This window comes from Lepisosteus oculatus, chromosome 8 (genome assembly GCF_040954835.1).
Source record: "Lepisosteus oculatus isolate fLepOcu1 chromosome 8, fLepOcu1.hap2, whole genome shotgun sequence".
In the NCBI taxonomy this organism is placed as follows: Eukaryota; Metazoa; Chordata; class Actinopteri; order Semionotiformes; family Lepisosteidae; genus Lepisosteus; species Lepisosteus oculatus.
In genome coordinates this window covers 40,964,192-40,985,307 of record NC_090703.1, presented here as the reverse complement: position 1 = coordinate 40,985,307, position 21,116 = coordinate 40,964,192, and positions in this window count along the sequence as shown.

Here is a 21,116-nt window from a genome sequence, read left to right as displayed (position 1 = left end):
TATTTCGATATAGACGTTACATATATTCAGTTATGGGACTGCTTATTGTTACTATTCAAGACAGGGTCACACCTGGGACTGGAGTGGGGATGGTATGTTTGAGTGAGGTATTGCGGTCAGAGTAGTAATGTCAGTAAATGTCCTGCTGTATAAATGAGTCTCCAGGCCTTCACTGGAAATTAGAATTTGTCTCCAAATGGCTTTCCCAGTGATATGAAAAGTCACAATAGGCAGCATCGTGGCTTTGACAGCTGTAACCATAGAAACGGAATTATAAGTTTATTGTCCGAGGGAATCACGATTGCTTTAGATGCTGCGATGCCCGTTTGTGTGATGTCTTTTCATAGGTGTGAATGTTATTAGGTGAACTAAAACATGGTTAAATGCAGTGCAGGTAGCAATTTACATATATCGCATATATTATTATACCTAACTTCAGAATTAAACTACAACATGCATTTCTGCTTTAGAAAAAAAAATGGATTTTTGAATATTAAAATGTTTCGACGAAACTTTCTCACTTACTCTTTATGTAAAGAAGGGCCAGTAGCAGGAGCAATAACTTTGTTTTTTTTCCTTATTTAACATCGGATAAGGCAGAGGTGAAACCTAATTAAACCAGCAAGTGGCTCACTGTAGATCTCTTCCTCAATCGCTGTTAATCACATGGAGGCTTGTCACCGATACAGTGGGCTTTAGAAACGTATTTTCAAAAAAATATGTGCCAGATGTATCCACTCGTTGAACCTTAATCTTGCAGCGAACTGTGTTGAACAAATCAGGATTTAGAATAATTTTGCCACACACTTTCCCGTTTAGGGAAATAAAGATGTTAATCTGGGGTGTAACGCGTGACGACAACAAAAAAGTAATTCGATTTTTTTTGTTTCACGAAATAAAAGCTCGGTGTCCATGGATAACGAGTAATAAAATAAGAAGGGAGTGAAGCCGGTGACACTTTAGGGTGCTTTCTGTTTCATGAGCGATCCCTGGACCTCACCAAGGATTATAAAGCATGCTGGGCTTTGCCGCAGATTTTATTTAAAATAATCAATTTCCTAGAAATTCCAAATCAGTTCAAGAACTGCATGCTGAGATATAAACCTATACTGAGGTATAATGTTAGCAGCTGATTCTGCAAATAGTCCACGATTTAACCGAGAGAGGAAAAAAAGATAGCATCGCCTGGTGGTAATGTTTTTTTTAAATACAGCCCAGTGTGTTGTATTGATTTGATCAAGTTTTATTTCGCATTCGGTTTTGCCTTTTTCCTTCACTTACATTATGAACTACAGTGCATCAGACATTATTTAGTCCATGAGTTTATTTAAAAGTGCAAAACTCAGCTGAACTGGCTAATAAATGGTCCCGTTTCGATGAAAGGTACAGTATCAACCCTCCGTTTTATTTTAGATCTCCACTCTCCCTCTGTTTTCCTAAGCAAATTATTATTGGTAAGAGGTCACTATGATGCCTCATGCTCTTTACTGGAGTGTGCTGTGCTTGACAGGGCAATCAATACTGCATAATTTACGTTAAAGTATGCCATTAATAATCAGAGAACATTGAATTTGCAATAAAGGGAGAAATATAATTAAACACATTTTACACCAGCTTTACTTAGCCAGAAAAAACCCCAGCAAGGCTGCCGTTTTTCAAACGACATTTCCGAGATTTGCCTGTTTGATAGTCTAATAAGGGGATACATTTTATTTTGCTAATCACCTTCTGCCAAAATGTAACGATACCACTTTTTTTTAAAAAAATGAAACGTGAAGCCACGTGTAAATGAACAAAAAGATCCAGGTAATCTCTGTGATTGAATCTCTTCAAGAAAAGTGTTTAATTGATCGGCTGACCTGCACTGCAGACGGAATAACGGCGCATTCCTGACTGCGTTTCTCGTCAGTAATGTCATGTTGCGTGTTCCATTTAAGATGTCAGGAAAACATTTCTGTTTTTTTAGAGTAATTAAAACTGGGGTCATGGAGAGTCCACGATAGGACACTGTAAAATAATCAATTTGTAAAGACTTGGAACACATGAGTGTTTGATCAATTAGTGTGTTATTTGGCTCAATTCAATCAGGAACAGACAGCTGTGATCCTTGAGTAGTATATAGTGTTTCTATATTCACTTCCAGTGTTTTCTACACTACTTTTCTATTTATATTTGTCCAACTTAACTTGACAAATCCTAGCGATATTTTTCCAAGTGTTTAGAAACAAATACTTTAAGGGTGATGCAGACCTCTTACTGTATTTTGGCTCTCCAGGACCATGAATGTCCATCCCTGTAGGATTACTGCAGGAAACATGAAAGAAAAGAAATCAGCATCAACTTGAGTGAAGTCAGAAGTGAAGGTTTTTCTTCCTGCCTCATTCTGAAATAAGGTACATATCTTTATTTCACCAAGATAAGACTACTGTCCTGACTTATGTACTGTACCAGGGTCCCTTCTACAGTACTGTGAAACATGCTTCAGTATTTCCAGAACTGAGCAGTTTATGTGCAAACTACAAGTACTCCGTGTCAGCATTTTACTTCTGTGCTGTGTAAACAGCAGTGGCTCCCTGTGACATTCAGAGGGGATTTGCAATGGATTCTCCTGTTCAGTTATAAAGCACTGAATGCTCTGTCCCCAGGAAACCTGAAGGCTATATTGCATAAGTATAGTCTACTGTATCTCTTAAGTTGAGATTGGCTGATTCAGGGCTTTTTACACTGTTGAAGACCAGGCTGCACACATATGGGGTGATAGAGCCTTCTTGTGTGCGAATCCTTAAGTGTGGTATTTTTCCAAATCCTTCAGAGAATCTGGAACTGTGCACATTTTTAAAGCTTTCTTAAAGGTGCATCTTTTATATTGAGAGGCACAAGAACAGAAAAAAAGTTTTTGAACCAATATCATTTGCTTATCAGATTTGTTTGTTTTTATCTGTGTATTGTTATTATTTCTTCATGGTATTACACGTATACCAATACTATTGTAACAGTTATAAATTAAATGTGTTATTTAGACATAAACAGTGAAGTCCTACCTTGAGCACAGTTTTAAAAGTTAACATTTTTTAAGTCTTTTTGTTTACTGACATACAGTGTGCCATCTGTCGCCAGAAAGACGTTGCAGAATTATTTGGCATCAGTTCTTCTATGACTTTGTTTCTTTTGTACAGTATATCAACATTGGTCACAAAGGATAATTCCGGGACATGTTTTTACATGGAGAATGATACCAATTACTTACCTGGTAAGCCCACATCAAAGTATTTCTCCCTTATACCACTTTCCATTTTCCTTCTGCTGCTTCCTCAGATATTAGTTTCTAAAGTATGTATTCCTTGTTTTATCTTGCATTACTCGGATATCTGTTGGAGTTATTCTTTTAATCATACTTACAGCAGATTCTGTATTCTTTGCTGTCTGATCACATGTAGCTTCAGGACATCACATCCCTTTCATCAGCATAGAGGGAAAGTGTTGTAATCCACAGATTAGTTTTGTTACTCATTGAAAGTTATGTGACATGCATATTTTATTCCTGGCTTTCTTACTAAAGCATGATTTTAAAATGCTGAGGTGGTGGCTAGAGTGTAGCCTCTGAATGGCAATATGGAATCTAGAATATGAATTGGGTGATATGTGAATCTGATCAGAGCCTATCCCAGCAAGCAAGGCAGGACACCTCCTGGGAGGGATGCCAGTCCATCACAGAGCACACACACAACCACAGACACACATGCTGACACTAAGGCCAATTTTCCCAGAGGCCATTAAACCTACCAGCATGTCTTTAGACTGTGGGAGGAAACCAGAGACCCAGAAACCCATGTGAACATACAAACTCCACACAGAGAGAGCCTCAGGAATCTCATATACTGTATATTATGTTAGATTCCTTTAAGAAAATGAAGGAGATATGTTTTTCAATATTCTCACCATGTGTCCATTGTTGTTGGATAGGCTCCAGCAAAACTGAATTAGATTTAGCAGTTAGAAAATGGATATTTGGTTGGATATTTTTCAATATCCTGGAAGTGTGCTAGTTTTATTAAATGTAATTACTTTTTAGATAATTTCATGTGTTCATTTGAATGATACTTTTCGTAAGTGTGTCTCCGTAAGTGAGACGGTACCAGAAGTTTCATAGGCCTACAGAGCCAGATACACAAACCTCCCTAAGGGAAAGAGCACAGAAGTGAAGATATGGATATTCAGTCTGTCTTGATTATTTTGCTGTTGGTAGTTTATCCAGGAGGAGCTATATGCAGTGTATTGGAGGAAATGTTAAATTTTCATTTCTTCTGTGCTAATTGTAAATGTATGATGCAGCAGCAAACTCTCATAATGTTAAACAGTTGGTTCTGAATATTAAATTCAGTGTTAATTTATCCAGTGTTCAATATTTAATTCATATAGTTTATTTAGTCTTTTGCTGCATGCATTGTAAATACAACTAACAATTAATAGAATTTAGCCACTGATGTTTCCCATTTTTACATAGTACTGACATCCCTAAGGTATCTACTTATCTACTGCTCTTAGCTTCTTAGATCCCGATCAAGGCTGGGCCTGGGCTCTGTTCATAAAAGTAGAGGTTAAACCCCAGTGTCCTGACCAGAGTCCACCATCATTTTGTAAATTTGTGAAGTAATGACTCACTGCTTTACCCGTTTTGCTGTGTAGTGGTGTTGCTGGTGCAGCATGGCTGCAGTGAGAATACTATACAGCGTGGAAACTTACCTTACCTTCCCGATTACACACACCTGAAATTGTCTTCAGCCTCATAAAATAAACAGTTATACATGAAAGAAAAGAATGTCTACTCTCACAGCTAATTTGAGTGTTAACATTCTTGATCTTAAAGGCTGTACATACACATAAATGTATATTTCATAGTTATTTAATGTTATATTTATCTGTTGTAATTTTGTCAGAATCAGAATCAGAATTTTGTCAGAAAAGAACGACTGAACATTACTCTGTAGAAAAAGTCATTGCTTTGGATCAAGCCTGTATTTGCAAGAACAGGGCCTCTGAGGACAAGGCATAGCAGTGCAATCCATTATACAGTGCAGACACAGGCTTTAATAATAATCCCTTAGTCACATTATTGCTTAAACCTTCAATCAACAGAGCTGCGGTTGTGCTTGTAGATGGCTCAGATATGTAGTATATTGCATGCCTGAAAATGGGTTTTGCAGTTTGAGAAAGGGCATTACAGCTGTCAGAATAGAATTGTCTTGGTCTCTTAAGACTTGTGCTTACTGCAAATCTTTTAGTCTTTTCATTGTTATTATATTTCGTGATACTACCACAATTATTCAACCTTAAGATCGGGTCAGGTAACAACCAAAGGGGTTGTGACAAGCACTTATTTCACATAAAGGTTTATATTGTGGAGTGTTTCTATTTAACAACAATACTAATATCTGTGTTGTAATACTAATAAGTATTTTGAAAATATTTTCCTTTTGTAGGACACTTTTGAACATGAGCAATGAGCAATACATGAACATGAGCAAAACAGGTTCTGGCTAAGCCCCAGATGAAATGCACAATGATAGAAAACCCCTGTCTTTCAAGTGTTAATATGACCAAGTGTTGCTCTACTGTACCTTGATCCAGGTTAATGGCACTTTAAATCAACAGTGCTTTAAATAATTAAATCAACGAATAAGAATAGGGGTCTGATAGAGTGCAGAATGGCAAAGTAAAAATGAAAAAGAATTCATCTTAAATTTTATTACAGGTTAGCTGCAGTGCATGGACCTCTTGCATTGTTTGGCAAAAGCCTCTTTAATTCTTCAGATACCATTTTTGCATAATGTAATCCTTAAAGATTTGTGAAAAAACAAAATACATTTTTTCCCCAAAACTGTATTACTCATGAGTAAAAGCTGGAATTAACTTTTAATGAAAATATGCAGTGTGGAAAAAACAAAACTGCAACATGCTTTATCCCAAAATTCTAAAGTAGAACAGAAACTTCTGGAAATGTCTTGTACCCTGCACAGTTTTAATTAATACAATACTGACGTCCCCTGAGAGGGGGAGAAAGGAGACTGGAGCAAAGCTTTGGAAAACCTGGTTGTCTGGCTGTTTATTAGTCATGCTGTACAGTGATTCCTGTAACTGCTGTCATAGTGATTTTGAATCAAATATTAAATATCCCAGATTCATTTTATTTCAAAAGTTTTTTGGAAAAAAAGGAAATACCTACTAAGCTCTACATAATCTCATAATAATAATAATAATAATTAATAATAATAGCCATTAAATTATTTTGAAATGTGCTGTGCTGCTTGGGTGATGGACTTCAGACACAATTGCAGTATTTAAAGAAACTTTATTAAACATTTAAGGAACACGCTGAATACTGGCCCTATACACCTTCAATTTTTCTTTCTAACAATATATACCTGCGTGCTGACTTTGTAAAGAGCTGCTCCAAGAACAGTGCCTCATTAAGTACAAACATTAACAAGTTTTCGACAAAATTTATTTTAGTCTTCTGTACATAATACCCTATACAAATTAAATTGTGCTAACAGGCAAATTGAACTTCAATATGCACTCAAAATGGGCCTGCATGTTAATTTCCTCTAGATTTGCTCTATTCCTAGAGTGCAAAATCGCGAGTTTAGTAGTGTAAGTGTAAATCACAGTGATTTATATTTTTCCATTTAGCAAAATAAGGAAAATAAACCTTAGCAAGCAATTAGCACTTTCCTGTTCATGACAGACATCATCGACATTGCCAATCAAAGCTTTTAATTAGCAGCTACCTGTGTGTGAAAATCTCCCAGGTGCTTTGGATGTCTTACTTATACTGGATGTACTTTTAAAGTTAATGCCAGGAGTGAGGACACTGTGAACTACAGACATCATAAATTATTATTCTCAGTTTTGGAGTCAAAGGGCTGGAGACTAAAAGAAAACTGGGGTATAAGATGTGAAGCTAGTCATGAGGACTAGACACGATGCAAGGCATGAGCCTGAAACTATCAAATTACATGGATTCTGAAGCTTGTGGTCACTGTAATAGTTATACACATACAGCAGTAGCCCTGCTACATTAAAGTGAACCACTCTGACATACACATGATATGAATATGACACAGCACCATACACAAAAATTAGGAGGCACTGTATTATGTAGGTTACACTGGGTCCTTGCATGTGAAGCTGGACTAGCAGCTGCTGCTTATTCAGAGGTCTGATGTGAAGACCACAGACCGTGCTCTGGGAATACTGAACCGTTCTGTGTTGTCTAGAGGAAGCTTATTTTAACACGGCGTCTTAATCTCTCCTTCTGCCCCTGTGTACTTTCTGTGTCTTGTCTTCTAGCCACGAATGTAAATATTTGCTTGCCTCTGAGTCTCCATGACTGTCTGTCTGACTGCAAAATGGTCCAAAATCTCCCTTTTTAGTGGAGCCTGTCCTCAGCTCTCTTACCTGCGCTGTGAGAGTACTCGAAATAAATAGTTTCAGTACTACAGACACTGGTGGACAGTTCAGTGACAAACAGAAATCTGTCAGGCAGCTAGCTGACCCTGAAGGGACTTCCAGGCAAGGTACCTTTCTCATATTGTGGAAATATTTTATTTTCTATTAAATGCAGTAATAGCATTTAGCATTTAGTAATAGTAATTTAGCATTTAGTAAAAGTGAACCCGCTGTATGTAGCAGACTGTTGGCGGTTTGTCTGCTGAAATATATCAGATAAATTCTTAGCATTTAAAAGACATTTTGAAAATGCTGCTACTGTTCGACTGAGAAGTCAGCTGGCTTTTACTAAAGATATTGCCTGAAAGATCCCTCCCCCACACCCTGGTTTCCAATATGCTAAGTACCATTATTTTCCTGATGTATCGTCTGAGAATGTACAGTATAAATAATATCAACTAGGTATGGATAAAAAATATATTGTCAAATAGGAGGAATCTGATTACCTAAGAAATAGTCTCTCACCTTTGACAGCCTACAGCAGCTTGGAAGGAAGCCTTTCAAGTAGAAATAATTACATTTTGGTTTTGAAAGCATCCATGCGATCAACTCCCTTTCTTTTCAACACTAGCTGTTATAAAAGGGTAGGTGAACTCTGTCTCACAGTGGCGCCATCTTTCTGCACTAAAGATTCCCAGATAAACAACATAACAGTTGTTCACAATTCTACCCCTGCAGTTTGAGATGCTGGATCCCGGTACGACCACGTACCACACCTGTCCACATTAATTGCACTCGTTACCTCATTTTCCAATCACGTCCCTTTCCTCCACAATTTAAACTCCTAGTTCCCACACTTCCTCTCTCGGCATTTGAGTCCCTGGCTTGTCAGTTAGCTGTTTGCTTGGTTAACTCTCACCGCGCGCTTTACCTTGAACGATTATCCCAGATTTAGACCTCTACCTTCGACCTTTGGATTCTGCCCTTTCGGAATTACGCTTCTTGGACTAGTTTGCTTTCCCGGATTCTAACACACTCCACATAGGGTCCAGCTCGTTTATCGACATATAATCGTAACATAATACCGAGCCTGCACAATGGATCCCACGGACAACCAACCTATTTTTTCGATTCTCCAACAACGTGCACAGGCGCTCACCCAACCTCCAAGCCTCCATGCAACAACTCATAGGCCACGTTTCTCGATTCTCTGTGTCTCCTCCATCCCCGGCGATTCCCCCTCCACTGACTGTCACTGTACCGGTCCATGCTGCTGCAGCTGCACGCCCACTGATCGTTGCTCCAGAGAAGTACCCAGCTAAACCCAGCTAAATACAAGTGCTCGATTTCCTATAACCAGTTTCAGTGCAGATTGGAAGCGGTTTTCGGGAACTCCGGGTCCGAACATGATATGAACCTGAATGGTTGGGCTTGAAGCCATGTTGTGTGTGAGTCTGACAGGCTGTTTTCCGTCAGCCATAATCCCTTTCTATAGTCCACCCAGGGGCACAAATACAATATTAACAGAGGACTGGAGAGGACAATCTGGAAAAAGAAAAGAGATTTGCAGAAAAGCAACTGTACGTGCATGCCGGTCCTCATGCTTCTCTTCTTTGTGATTTGAGGTCCTGTGAATGGATTAGTGAATCAAATGATTTCCTGTTCCTTATCAAAGCGTGCCATACTTCCCTAGCCACAGGGGGGCTGCAGTTCTCTCTGTGTGCCCCCTGTGAAGGAGCTTCATTAGTGAGCAGCATTTGTGCTTGGAGCGCTAGAGGCAAAGGCACTCCTTGTGTCAGCAAAGATGAGCCCAAGAAGAGACACCTGCCCACTCAATGCTGAGAATCATGCATTCTGTGGTATATGTGTGCACCACAGAGCACTGCGCTCATCAGTTACCACTGCCATCCTCATCCATCCTGCAGCTTGGAATGTCGAGCATATCCAAACTACAGGCTACTGAGACATTATCAAACCAGGCCAATTATAGCTCCTCTGTTTTTAATAATGGTTTTAATATGTCATGCACATAGCTTTTTTAATGCAGCAACAGGGAACGGATATTCACAAATGGTATATGCTTCTAAAAGACTTCTAATTAAAACTTCAAGACAATGAGATTTCAGCAAGGGAGTCTGAGAAAGTGCACAGCCACAACGCCAAAAAAGATCCTGTTACTGATGCCAAAAGCTGGAATACTAAACATTAGCATTAAAGAGACTGAATGGCATAGCTGTGGTTTTTAGCTTTCAATGAATTTCTTGTGTTCTTGTGAGTTTGGATGGAAAAAACAACCTATGATCGTCATACATTTATGTCTGCAATGGTCAATAAAAAACTAAATCTAGAAATGTTCTAATACATTTGCCATCTTGAATACATAAAAAAATATTGTTAATCAGACATTATTCTGAAATAAATCAAATTATGATGACAAAATATCATGAAATGAAACAAGAGGGACTTTGAATGAGGTTAACAAATACAGTGTTCAATGAATACTGAAAGTCTCTTACATTTGGCACTGCAGCAAGCTGTAATAAACTGTGAAGAGAGCATGGAGACAAGGGCAGTGCATCTAAGGGCAGAAGAGTTCTATTCAGTTTTGTCCTCTTGTATTCCTTGCCCTTGCCCCAGATAGCCTGGCATATCTCACCAGCTGAGGCTCTGCCGTCAGAGACCACTGTATCCCTGAGTACAATGGCATCTGTCTAGCAGAGCTGTTTTTTCATAAAGTTGAAAAACAAGCTGGGCAGAGTCAGGGCAGTGGAGAAAAAAACAAAAGTTAGCCTTTGGGACTGGACAGTGACTCTATCTGTACAGGACTGTAAGTGCAGTACCTGAAGAATTTCAGTGCAAAGAAGGGCCCATCTGCATTCAAATTTACAACCGCTACAAAAATAATATACAGTAATAGTGTCTAACATAAAATACAGCAAATGTATTCGTTTTGAGTATTTTTAACATTCCAATTTCCAATTACATATTGCTTAGACTTAGACACCTAAGTGGTGGTTCATTTTTTTGATGGGTAGTTTAAAGTGCTTTGCAAAACTATTCACTTCCTTCCAGTCATGTCCCGTTTTGTTAAATTACAAATGTGAATCTTTTTAATCAAACCTTGAATGCCCAGACTGAGCACTCTTGTGGGTGAAATATGCTAAATGTCAGCATAAATTACGTTTTGATTAAAAATATTCACTTAAGAAATGTGTATGTCATTTGTAATGGCCCACAGGCAGAACTGCTTCTGGGAAGATCACATCTGCATGTCTACCGCACAGAACCATGGGAGGAGAAATAAGCATTACAGCACCTTCAGTCTGATTGATTTCTGCTGTATTTCATGGACACTGTAGTTCTGCCTTAGGACCAGACCTTCAAACTATTTTACATATGTATATGTATTTACAAAGCTTCACAGCGCTAGAGATCCCAGTCATGTTTATCTAACTGGTCTTGTCCTTTTCTGCTCCTAGAACAGAAAATGAAAAACAGCCAACAAAAAAAAAACAGGTCTGAAATGCTTCTTTTTAAAAAGAGAATCTAAGAATCAAGAGGCCATCAGCGACTGACCAAGCAAATATTGCTTTTGTCAGTTTAAACCCGATTATGTCTGGCAGCCTGCTTTATTATTAACTGCCTGACATACGGTTCTACAAAACTGGTCCCTCGACTCCTTCATTATTGCCGTATAATTTGCTTTCCAGCTTATGCAGCACATTCTGCAGTGTTATGGAGGATTAATATATCTGTCCAGACATTTCACCTCACTTTCAGAGCAAGATGCATCTGCTTTTAATTTTGAAAAGGCTCTCAAATGCAGGGCCTGCATTTAAGAGCCTTTTCCAATGAACACCTGACAGACATCTGACTTTTCTCACTTTTAGTGTATGTATTCTGTAAACAAGTGCTGTTCTTCCATATAAGTCATATAAGAGAATGAGAATATCTGGTGGAAAAAATGTGCTGTGGTAGATGTTTTGCAATAAATTATGGAGGGGCATCTGAACCCTTGAGAGTCCAATGCCTTTTTGGGCATGTTCAGGTGTGTATCTGAGAGTGCATCGCCAATGATTAAAACAGTGGTCAATGTACTCCATATGAATTATGTTTACCTGAAGCAGCAATAGTTGCGGAAAAGAAAATTTGCATTGTGCCGCAAGAACATGTTGCTGGAAAAAAAGAAGGATTTAAACAATCCTAATGAGTAGGCTTTGAGGGAGAGCCACCAGTTAATTCATTGGAAAAACCCGTAGAATGAGGGACACCTGGTCTGACTGAGTAATTAGCACTCCGAGGGTGTGAAATTCCATGTAAGGAAAAGGAGCTCTCAGGACAGCCAGGCTCTGTGTGGAACTAGCCAGTCCTCTGGGCTAACAAAGAGGCTTATTGGAATAGCTAGGAGGTAAAGGGCTTCAGGCTGAAGGAGGGAGAGTGAGAGCTCTAGAGGAATGGTCTTATTAGCATCAGACTGGACTAGTTAACAGGCCTGTGGGACTCAGTAAGTAAGGGATGCTTGAAAAAATACATCTTAAGCTGGACTGGTGGGCTTGCCTAGATCAAATGGGGTTGAAGTATGATGCCGAGGAACTGATTAAGTTCTGAATACTCCCTGAGCCATACCATCAGCAGGGAGTTGGGTGATCTGGGAGGGGGAGAGACCAACAAACTGACTCCTGCTGCGTCAGGGGTGCAAGTGATTGAATGAAGATGTGGAGGTGTCCCTGGCCAAACAGGATTGGCTGGCATAGTGATAAGAGGTTCAGTCTTCACAAAGATGTATGAAGACTGGAGTTGAAGCTGAGTGTTAGGGTGGCATTTATTGAGACAGAGTGAATATGCTGGTGATTAGTGAAGCGATCAATTAAGCAGGATGATGGGTTTGAATCGTTTAGTCCCCGTAGCTGTCACTCTGCTTAACTAGAACACGTGAATACAGAATTCTGACTGTTTATAATTGTGGACCTGTGCAAGTGTGTAAAGTGTCCATGAATTATTCATTGCTTCTTTATTTTTGCACCGAGATACCAGATCAAATTCCTTGCACAAATAAAATGATTCTGATTGAATAGTAAAGCACATGGTGATTAATAAAGAGCAGATGCAGTGCTTGGTGGCTAATAAAGACTTTTTAAAGCATAAGATTAATGGACCCCATATCTCACTTTCAGGGGCAGTGTTGACATGAAATATATAAAATAAATTGCTTTGAGAAGTCTAAGCTGATACATTGAGCACAAAAATGTATGGAGTTTGTCTTTCAAAGATTGATTAAATGTTTTTAGTGCTATTTTGAATAATTGGTCTTTCATGCCTAACCCTGAAACATTTGAATGTGTAACGATCAGTTCTTTCCGGACCCTATGCGGACAACACAATCCGAAGAAGTGGGGAAACACTAGGAAAACGTCATGCAGGAATACGGGGCTGAAAACAGGGGGGCGTGTCCAAAGTGCCCTGGTGCACGGGGGAGGTGTGGCCGAGGCAAACAATCCAAAAGTAATCCATAGAGGGAATCCAAAAACACAAGAATAAGTCCATAACCAGGTGATCCTTCCAAACAAGGAATTAAAAACACGAACCGGTTCGGAACCAGCGGACAAGGAACAGGAACAGAGGTTAAAACCTTAATGGGACCAGGTGCTTCCAGGTCCCGGACTCGCACGGTGCTGAAACCAGATGCAGAGCCAGGATGCGCGTCAGCGCCTGGCTTTTAAGGTGGGCTGGGAAAAGGGATCAGGTGCACAGAATTAAGTCTAAAGTGAAAGGGCTGGAGCACCCTTAAGGAGGGGGGACTATAATCGTGACAGAATGACCTTGACTCCTCCATAAGCCCTAAATTACTTCTTTAAATGTCCTCTACCCAGATTGCCATGTTTACACTTACTGAAAAGCAGAGCAAGCTTGTGCATTAGGGCAGAAATGCCCCCTTCAGTACCTTTCTGAACTAGAGTTCAGGCCCTTTTAATGGTTAAAAAGTGAGCCTCCAGCACTGAACGTACTTTGAGGAATCAGCTTCTCGGAACATGCTGACTGGGTATCCAAAGGGGGATGAAAGGCAACACAAAAGCACAGTCTTGGCCTGATAAAGGCCAAGTCCAGAGGGGAATGGAGCACAGTAACCCAGACTAGTCCCTTTGTCCTGTGTATGTAACTCTCCAGACTGCCTATTGATTATGGGCTAAGTGCACCAGAACATTTGTAGCTCTCAGCTTTAATCCAGAAGGCACCAGACATGATGCTTTTGGAGACCTACTCTCCTGCTAATAAGACCAAACTGTAAAAGGGGGAAAAAAGAGGTGGATCACTGAAAGCTGTAGTGGGCAACAGAGAATCAAACATGTTTATAACCCTAATGCTCATCATTGAGAAGAAGGAGGATTATATGTGTGTACTTTATAGCAACTGTCCGCTTACTTTTTAGGCAGAGAGATCCTCTTTGGTATGAAAACCTACCTAACCTGTAAATTATATTGCTGTGATGAATAGGGATTTTCTCCAGTAAACCCTTGTAGTTATGCTGAGATGTCAATAACACTTTGCGTCCTTTGTTTTTCAGACTTCAAATATGACACAAAAGCCGCAGTTCAAAAACTGTAGGAAGCCCCCCAAAAAAACCTAACTCGCCTGGCTCCTTCTTGTTTTGTTAATGTTCGGTTTAGCCTCAGGGAATGACTGTCTATTATTGATTCGTCTAGGAGAACACTGGCCTGGATCCTGTCCATTAAATAAAGAGGAAAATATGAGAACTATACTGATTTTTTTTCAGTTCAGGCGACCAACACTCTCTGGGCAAAATAACTAGATGAGATGTTTTATCATGTACAAAAACAAACTACTAGTAACAACAAAAGCAACTCTGCTTTGTTGATTAAGATCTATTTAAAACAGGTGTGGTAATACTCTATTCAAATTCAGGTTAAAAACTGAAATTGGAACAAAAACACAAAAGACAAGGGCATGATCAGCATTTCCCACCACACCTTGACTTTTAAAGCAAACCTTTCTTGCACTTACCTGTGTCAGTGTTATCTCTCACTTGTTCTCTTATAAGAACATAGGAAAAGTTACAAACAGGTCCTGTCCATTCGACCCATTTGTTAGTTAGTAGTTAATTGATCTAATGATCTCATCCAGTTGTTTCTTGAAGGAAGTCAAAGAATCAGCTTCAACAACATGGTCGGGTAGTTTGTTCCATACACCCACAACCATTTGGGTAAAGAATTCCTGTTCATGTTTTAAATACACTCCCAACCAGCTTCCAATTGTGCCCACTGGTTCATGTTTTGCTGATGATTGTGAAAAAGTCCAATACAGTGACTTCTGAGTGACTTGGGGGATTTTCAAAACCTGGATCAGGTGCCCTCTTAGCTTTCTCTGTTTGAGAATGAAAAGGTTCAGTTCTTTAAGGCTGTCAGAGTGGGGACATTCCTTTAAGCCCAAGAATGTGTTGTGTTGCTTTTCTCTGAACATTCGTACAGCAATATGTATTCTATTAACAAGGTAATAAAAATTATACATCATTTTGGTCACTCACTTTGGCCTTCTCACCTGCACTGGTCCAGATAACGGGCAGAGCGGTCGCTCTGTGGCTCAGGATCTGCGCCTGTGGCTGGAAGATTGCTGGTTTGAATCCCGCAGTTGGCAGAGGAATCCTACTCCGTTTGGCCCCTGAGCAAGGCCCTTAACCCCAACTACTCAAGGGGTGCCATATAAATGGTTGACCCTGCACTCTGACCCCAAGCTTCTCTTTCCCTGTCTGTGTGCCTGTGTGTCTCATGGAGAACATGCTGGGGTATGCGAAAAGATGAATTCCTAATGCAAGGAATAATAATGGGGCTAATAAAGTGATATTTTATGATATGGCTAACCCTAACTCTTAACTGGACACGGATTTTGAAGCCTTCCTGGCTGACCAATCAGTTATTTAGTTAGCTCTGAGCAAGGAATATTAGAGGGTGAAACTCCAATTAAAAGGTTTTAGTATGCAGCGAGTTCTGGCTTTGATTCAGTCGTATGAAAGTAATAAACATGATGAAAAATACCAAGATCACAGAATTAACTGCTCAACAGGAACCAGATGTGAACAGATCTGTTGCTATTGTCCAGTCTGGCCCCTTGCTTGTCACTGGGTATGAGGACGTCAGACAAATGTGACAGCAGGCAGGAGGAGAGAGCTTTTAAGCTTTTAGAATGAAATTGAAGAAAGACACCACCAATCCCCTGTTCGGAAACTGCAAGCACACACAGATGTTTGCTGCAATACAAATGAAGCTTCTTCCACTCTCACAAGAAGGGAGGGAGCCTGGCTCCACAGCCCTGGCTATTGAGGGCCACAGTACAGAAGCAGCTTCAGATCTGAGGAAAAGATCTCAGAGGTTAAGGCCTCTTCAGACCAACGGAACTTTAACCATATCTCGCATCGTTATTAGGATCATGATTTTAAAGGGCCTACAATACCCAAAATCTGCTGGACTTGGGGCCACACTGCTGTACTCGAGACCAATAGGGTATACCCGAAGGCAAAAGCCATATCAGGCAAAGGCCAGCAGCCATATCACCCTGCAGCTCACAACTGGCAATCCACTGAAGCTCTGCAGGTGTGAGCCTGGTCAGTACCTGGATGGGAGACCTTCTGGGAAAAACTAAGGTTGCTGCTGGAAGAGGTGTTAGTGGGGCCAGCAGGGGGCGTTCACCCTGAAGTCTAGTGTGGGTCCTAATGTCCCTTTATACTGACAGGGATGCTACTGTATACTGTAAAAAGATGCCATCCTTCGGATGAGAAGTTAAACCTTGGTCCTGACTTCTGTGGTCATTAAAAATCACAGGGCATTTCTCCAAAAGAGTAGGGGTGTAACCCTGGTGTCCTGGCCAAATTTCCCATTGGCCCTTACCAATCATGGCTTCCTAATTATCCCCATATATGAACTGGCATCATCACTCTGTTCTCCTCGCCACTGATAGCTGATGTGTGGTGAGCGTTCTGGTGCACTATGGCTGCTGTTGCATCATCCAGGTGGGGGCTACACATTGGTGGTGGAGGGGAGTCACTATTACCTATAAAGCACTTTGAGAGGAGTGTCCAGAGTGCTATATAAGTGTAAGGAATTATTATTATTATTATTATTATTATTATTATTATTATTATTATTATTATTATTATTATTATTATTATTATTAAAAGGAGAGAGAATGAGAGCCATTCCCATCTCTGCTTGTCTCTTTAATATTCTCATTTTCTGAAGTCTCTGAGAATCACCCAAAAGCCTAGCCACACTAAGCCTGAAGAGAGGACCAATATATACTATACACAGTGTAATATTTAGAGTAGGATAATTAGTTTTCATATTTCTTATAAGTAGTGTATACAGTCAGCACCAAGTTTATTAGACTGTAGTTTCTTTCTAAACAACTGAAGGTGGGGGCTTTCTTCTAAAAATGTCTTGAAATAGAAAATGGTTTTTGATCACTTGAAACTTGCATACAACATGTAGACTTATTTTTCTTTTTCAGTCACAGTACATATAGTATACTGTACAGTATATTTTCTTTTCCTCACTGAATACGTATTCTCTTTTTTAGAATTTACTAGGATAATTTATTGCTTTCCTCAGGGCAGGTGGGTAGCACATTGTGTTTCTTACCTGTGCTCTTAGATCTGGGATGCCATGTAACCCTTATCTATAATCTACCTGTGACGTTGTGCAGGAGCTTCTAGCATCTCCTGGAGAATAATGACCTTCTCTGTTGTGTCATGTCACGCAATTGTACAGTGCATGAGATTGATGAGCATTTGTTAGGACACAGCGTACTCCTGGGCAGTGCACCCTGTCTGTGTCCTTGTAGTATTATGTGTTTGTTATAGTAACTGAAGAGAACCATTACCAACACTATTTCTAATGCTCACGGTGTAATTAAGAGACTGCTTTTCAAGAAGATTGTTTGCCCTTTAAGTAGGTTTTCACTGGAGGGATTTCTTTTGTATAAGAGGTAGCCTTTTGTTGCTTTTCTGATTGTGCCTTTGCCTTGGTTTAAAATAGTAATGGAGAAAAAAAAGATTGCACTTCAAATGTTAAAGTTTTGATGATGAGCATGCTCAAGGAAATGAATATACTGATGCACAAAATGAGCACAACACTCAGGTCTAATGGATTCACTCAGACGTTTTAAACATGACTTGCAAAACAAGGGAAAATGGGAACAAAAGTACAGACCAGAGAATCATGATCAGCTTTTAATATGACACATTGTTAAAAAGAGAATGTTACTGAGTTAATACGACTTCCCTGGGTGCATTAACAAATTCCTGGAAGTGATCACCGTAAAACATTACTTAAGAAATGAAAATTGTATTATGCATGTGCCCAATGACAGTGAAAATAGCATTGCTGTGTCACAGTGCTGGGGTCCCAGGTTCAATTCCAGACCATGGTGCTATCTCTGTGAAAGTTGGATGTTCTCCCCATATTCACGTGGGTTTTCTCTGGGTGCGTTGGTTTCCTCCCACAGTCCAAAGACATACTGGTAAGTTAATTGGATTTCAGAAAATTGGCCCTGGTGTGAGTGTGTGCATGTGTCTGTATGCCCTGTGATGGACTGTCACTCTATTCAAGGTGTATTCTATCTTGTGCCTGTTGCTCCAGCTCCCCTGCAACTCTGTACCTGACAGAATGATTAGAAAATTGATGGATGTGACCAATGACCTATTGATGCAAAATTTATATTGTTGCAGTTTCACTGTGCATCAGTACACGTTATGAAATTGACAATGACCAGCAGTTTTTTAAAATTCTAATATCTCTTTCTTACCTTTCTGTAGTGAAATCGTGGTCCTGAAACATGCATGTGAAATTTGCATTCATAGCACTGAATTACATTTTTTTAACGTTCTCTTGGAAAATCAAAGCTTTTTTCTTAACACTCAAGTTACAGCTTAGATTAATTTAAAACCCTTGGGGTAATTTGCATTTATTTTTTTAGATTTCTTTGTTTTTAGTACTACCTGAAAGATTAGATTTAATTACTGCATTCCTTTTTTGCATAGAAGTTTGGATATTACACAAGCACTCGGTTGGCAGTGATCCAGTTAGTAATCTCTCATTTCCAGAAACTGCTCCAGGTCTGGAATGTTGGGTTTTGCTTCAACAAAGGTTCTATGTAATGCACCCCCAGTGGCTCTGAAGACCCAGAAATCGGAACTCTGACTGAATTTGTTTTCAGACTTCTGCCTTCCTTTTTTGAAACAAAAGAGTTTTCAACTTTCTATTTTGAAAGTTCTATTTATTCTCCTCGTTGACTTCCATGAATATTCACCTCGATTACAAAATTAGCTGTCTAGAGATCCAACCAATAGAGATATCCACGTAGGTTATCCCATAGTGAAAACCAAGCTTGGTTCATTCCAAAACATAGAAATGTTTACTGTTTTACTTCAAAGGCAAAGGTCAAATCGGGGGAAAATCTCAACAAGCTTTTTAGTGAAAAGCAGACCATAACGGGTCCTGCTTTAAACAAGGACAAAGAAAAGACATGAAAAAATTAAATGTGTATACATAATCCATGTATGTGTTAAGCGTGTGTATTTATACAGTGGTACAGTATGTGTGCATGGGTTTGGATATTTTTTCACTCTCAATATAACTCAATAGTAAATAAATATAAATAATTAAATAATTAATATATGCTTACAAACTACTGGTGTATATGTATGTCAAAAAGAACCAGTACACAAGTTATGTAACATTTTAAGTGCTCTGTTTGACTTACACATTTATACTGTATGGTTGCAAGGCCTGATCTGTTGCCTTCCCCCATGTCTGCTTAAGTGAAGTGCTGTATTTCCACATGCAAACCTAATTAAGAATGCTTGGACTTGTCAAGTGGATCTTAAGTGTGGGAATAGGGAGTGGTCCTTCTGAATTGACGTGGTGCTTAAGCTTTGAAAGGATCTGTGCCGTGTAAAGTATTACACGGCACAGCATTTAATTCCCCTTGCATTCATTTAACATATTGAGCCACGTTTCTTAATCACACTCTTGTCAGAATCACCAGGCGCACAGCAGTGCTTGATTAGTGAGGGTCGTGGTGTATGGAACTATTCAAGATGTCTTGGTGGCAGATCAGGTTATAGAAAAATCACAATCCTGCTTTCGAGACATCTAGCCTTCATCATTGAAGGCTGGGTAACCTGCAACCGGTCGTGAGATCGCTTGCAATACGGCACAAAAATTTCGGAGATGAGATTTCGAGTTGCTGTAAGAGCCAGCTCTGGCTTTGCCTAATTGAACACACAGTAGTTGCCTGAGGTACAAGTCCTGCTTCCTGAGTGAGTTTTTTTCCCCCTCATTTTCCCTGTTGTAAGAAAAGAAAAAAGGCGCCGAAATGGGCTTTTGCTGTCAAAGAGTCTTTGTGTTATCTAAGCAGGAAGTGCAATGAGAAGCGGCCATCGGGGAGACAATGGAGTAATTAATTACCCGTCGGTAGGATGTGTGCCAGTTGTGTAAAACACGCAAGGGGGAGAAATGGCAGAAGAAAGTCCATCCGTCAGCACTTGCTGTTTTTGTTCGTTATTCTATGAACCGCGCTTGGCACAGAACACTGCGCTGCTACTAAAAAAGGTGGCCAGGAGGCATTTTTTATACTTCCTGATGCGAATCTGAATCAGGGTTAACTCCTCGCTGCAAAGAAACACAATGCGATTCTGTGTGCCTGTTGAAACGGTGCACGCCCATAAGAGGAACAAGTGAAGGTTAATGCCATGTGGAAAAACTGAAAAAAGAAACAGCGATTTGAGTGGTGAGCCTTCTTCAGGTGTTTGGCTGAAGGTGTGCTTCCTTTGTACTGCTCAGCGTGGAAATAACCTCTACTTGTTTCTCCGCAGCCCATACATACTAATAGAGCTCTCTACTCCAGCTTCATGGCAAAAAGAGTATGTACTTACCTTCCAGTTACACAGTAATAATAATAATTGCTTACCACTTATATAGCGCTTTTCTGGATACTCCACTCAAAGCGTTTTATGGGTAATGTGGACTCCCCTCCACCACCACCAATGTGCAGAAGCAAGACATTTCAATTTTTCAACACTCAATTTGTGCAATCCATGAACTTTGTAATATTCCTGCATTTTGGAAGATATCTTCTTGCAGATCGTAGACTTAAGGTATAACGTTAATGAACAGGGCAGATTGGGCTCTGTAATCTTTTTGATAAAGCTGATGTTGGGATGTGTTTCTAGCCCACTGTGAACAGCACTATTCATCCAGCGGGACATAGTTGGTTGATCGCCTTTGATGTTGGGAGGATTTGAGAAAAGGCATGAAATTGTACGTGGCAAAATCTTGGTTACATTTTCCTCTACAATAACCACAAAATTCCATAGGACGCCTCCTTTCTTTAGAAAATCATTAAGTGCAACATGTAACATTTGAGTTAGCAAAGGATTCCTTCTGACAGAAAATTGGGAAATTGGAAACTACAGTTTGGGTCATATAATCAGTCATTACAATACCCTCTAGCAAAAATGCTAAGAGCTTTTTCATAAGCCTGTTTTGAAAATAAAAGGTTATTTCTTTGAATGAAATTCAAAGCAGGAAGCTTTTAGAGGGCTCACACTCCTGTTTTGAATTTCACTGACTTGCAAAGTTTAATGCAAGAAATTCATC